We start from the raw sequence: 4251 nt of genomic DNA, 5'->3' as shown, positions 1-4251 counted from the left end.
TCATATATTCTACCCAGATAAAGTAGTCTGAATATATTTTAAATTGAATGTGTCTTGAAATATACATAAATATATCTTATAGATGAATTTTGGGGGTGAGAAGATATAAATGAATTGAATTTTGCTAATCCATTATCCATTTTGCTTTTATATATGTTTACATACAAGTTAGATATTAAGAAATTTTACTTGTTTTAATAATCCTCAACTGTGCTAGGGAATGGGAAACATTTGGATGTGTGCTGCTAAGAAGAAAAATTCTATGAAAATAGAAATAGTGAAGAATTTAGGGTAAGAAGTTTAAAATCATCGTTTTATAATAATTGTGCATTCTCAAAATCAAATTTTTAAAATAACAAAAAGGTTCTGTAATCTGTAATTTATCATGCTATATCTATGGACACTTAACATCCTCAAATATTGAAGAAGTGATTTAAGTTTTTTTTAAGTCTTTGGAGTGTTAGAGATGGTATATTGGAAGTTGAATCTCTTCTTCTTATATCCATATTAAATATTTGAATATACACTGACTCTGAAATAGAAAGAGTCAGCCTAGCATCCCCCAGCCTCAATTCATAAATTGTCGGTGGGAACGTAAACTTGGCCAAACCCTTTTGGAAAACCCTGTCTGGTGTTGTGGTACTGAGGCTGCTTGCATTTGCTATCTTGTCTCATGAAAGGTAAATACCAGACTAATTTGTTTAAATCACTATATATAGGAGACTCTTTTTCATAGATTATTCTGTATCCTAAATCATACAATAGTATCAATTGTAAATTGGTTGTAAATAAGAATGAATAATATTTTATATTACAGTGGAAATGAAAATATGCATGATATTTTAAGCTCATCTGCATTCTTTGGGCAATAACCTCAGCTCTTATTCTCCTCTAATATAAGTTGAAAGATTAATTTTTTAAAAATCTGAGAAAATATAAAGTATGAGACATTAATCTTGCCATACTATCAGAGGAGAAACCAATTGGCTCAGTCTGAGAATGCAAGCCAATAATATATCAAAAATCTTAAATATTTTTATGATCCTGGGCACCTTTCAGGTTAAGTACTTTAGGACTAGATCTGAATGTCTTAAATAGTATCATTATTAGGGCCAAAATTTGTTACAACAAGTGTCTTTTGTCTCCCTAGTCAGCAATAAATAGCTGTCTAGAATCTGCCTGACTTCCTAATTTATGCCAGATAATCATAGAAAATATATTAAAGACAGTCAACAATTTTAATCAGTAACTTCTTCATTAATTCAGTGAGAAGGCAGTTGAGGTATCTTACTCATGCCTGGAAGTAACTATATTGCATTAAGTCTGCTTCATTAATGATTCAATGAAATTAAGCATTGAATAAGTACCTAATAAATTTATATTAATACAGGACAAACTGCAGTGATTATCACAACCTTTTCTTTAAGCACTTTAAGCTACCATTTCCAGTATTTCCATACATGCCCAATAGAAGATTTATGACCATTTCAAAAAATAGGATTGAGGTTTGTTTACATGCTACCATCATGTTGGGAAATATATCAAAACCTAGGTTGCTTTTTATGCACAGTAAGACTAAGTACAGAGAAATTACTGCCCATTTCAAATACTGCATTCTCACTTCCCTATTTGCCCATTTACCCTGAGCTGAGTTCCTATGGATAATTTTGCTCAGATGGAATGATGTTAAATGATATCTTTATATAATGTCTCTCTCTCTACATTTCTCACATTCAAATGCATTTGTGGAATCCAGCCATGCATATAAACAATGATTTTTCAAATCCCTATTTCCAAACAAGTCATTTTCTGGCTATTCCACAGCACGAAATCCAACAGAAGTGTTATTATAATCATCTAATTAAATGATAACCAAAGCAAAGAAGAAAATTATTGTCCGCTGACAATAAAACACAAACACCAAAACAAACATAAACAAGTGAAAGAGAACAGCTGTGGAATATGTGTAAATACATTTATCTTTCTTTTTTAAAAAAAGACTATAATTGTGAAGCACAGAGAATCTAATTTTGGAAATAATTGACCACTCCTTCTTGAAGTACTTTATTTTAGCTACCTGGACAGCAAACTGTCCCCATTTTCCTTCTTTCTCATTACTGCTCCCTCCCTTCTTCCGTCCTGTCTCTTTTTTTTCTGGCTCTGAGTGTTTAGTATGTCTCAGACAAGGACTAATTTCTCAGGTCTTTCGTTTTTCCTGTTTTGCTCCCTAGGCTTCAAATGTCATCAATCTACCTCTCTTTCAAATTAATATCTGCATTCAATGGTCATTCCCCAACTATATAGTTTGGTGTGGAGGTTACTTGAGAGATTAATAAATGGCCCAAATTTAACATTTTAAACTAAATGAAACAAATTATAAACTAAATCAGTTATTTTTTATCCCTCCTTTAACTGTTCCTCTCCTCTCTCTCCTAAATCAATAAATGGCACCTCCATCATGCCATTTTCTCAAGCCTAAAGCTTAAAGTCATTGTTTTCTCCATTAATTCTTCCATCCCAGGTTTGGATTTCATTCTGATTTCAAAACAAATCACTTTACAGAGTCTGAATTTCATTTTTAAAATATCATACTGGTTGTCTAACATAGGGTTATAGATCAAAATAAAATCCAAATGAGGTCTTATACAATATGGAAGTGGCCTGATTCTGCCAACTTTCCAACCACACTCTGCTTATTCAATATGCTGTGCAGAACTTTCATTTCTCTCTGTTTCTAAAATATCAGGTTCATTTCTGACTCATGCCATTAATAATTGGTTCTCTTGTTAATAAAAAGTTCTTTCCCAAAATTTTTGAGTGGTAATTATTTTTATTCATAAAATCTCTTTAACTTATATTTCTTCAGAGACTGACCAATTTCACAGAAAGAATCTATCTAACAAGACCCTCCAGGGCTGTGTGGCTGTGTCTCAGTGGTAGTGCATTTGCCTGGCATGTGTGAAGTACTGGGTTTGATTCTCAGCACCACATATAAATAAATAAAATAAAGGCCTATCAACAACTATATATATATATATATATATATATATATATATATATATATATATATATATACATATATATATATATAAAGACCTTCCAATTGCGATCATGTTATGCTAGCTCCCACACCCAACTTTGTTTCCCCAATACTTATAACACATATGCATCACATATATAAATACAATATTTATTGATATCACATAATAATATTTTATTGGATTATTTGTTGTCTGTTTCCCACTACAATTTAGGTTCCACAGAAACAGAAACATTTCTTTATCCACCACTCTTCCCAAAGTTTATAACAAATTAATAATGGCCATAAAATATCTTTTTAAAAAATAGAGTTGTCTTCATTTTTAAGATTTTAGAAAAACTTTGGTACATAAGATTAGCTGAAAATTTGTCTTAAGATACAATTTCATCATTTATTCAGTTATAATTATATTTTCTGATTTTTAAGAACGTAATTCAAACACATCAGATGCCAACATAAAAGTATTGACAAGAGCCATTTATATAGTCCTCCTCATTTAATTACCTGTTTTCTTTCACCAAAGGTAACAATCCATTTTAAATATACTCTAAGTGAGGGTTAATTTTCTTAAATTTACAGTGTCAGGCTTCTAGTAAGTGAGATTTTTTGACTGTAGCAATGTTTTAAATCTACCCCCAAATGCCTCATAAAATCCCAACAGAATTCAGTTATCTGAAGAAAGAATGGGGAAACATCTTCTAAAAATGGATGGCATGTGACTCTACATCTTGTACAACCAGAGAAATGAAAAGTTTTGTTCCAATTGTGTATAATGAATTGAAATGCATTCTGCTAACATGTATAGCTAACTATATAACAAATAAAAAGAAGAAGAAAAAAGTAGATGGCAATTTATTCCAAGAGTGTTAGGTTAGGGGTTCTTGGACAAAATAAATCTAAAAATCAGAATCCACATAAGAATAAAAGCTGAAAATATGGTGTTCATGGGAGAAAAGAATAGTTCTGATAATCTAAAAGTCCAGGTTGAGAGAAAACAACCACAACTACACTAAAAGAACAGACTTGATTGGAATTTGAACAGTAAAATGGGGGTTGGGGGTGCTCACTAAGGGCTTGCATGCCAGGCATATTTTTGAAAGAAAGATTATGATATATAAATAAATTCAATGGTAAACTTGCAAAGGAGATGAAGTTTCAATTATTTGATTGTAGAGGACAGAAAAGATGACAGATCAGAAGATTATAGATCT

This window comes from Marmota flaviventris, chromosome 3 (genome assembly GCF_047511675.1).
Source record: "Marmota flaviventris isolate mMarFla1 chromosome 3, mMarFla1.hap1, whole genome shotgun sequence".
Taxonomy (NCBI): Eukaryota; Metazoa; Chordata; class Mammalia; order Rodentia; family Sciuridae; genus Marmota; species Marmota flaviventris.
Note: the sequence above shows the minus strand (reverse complement) of the source record.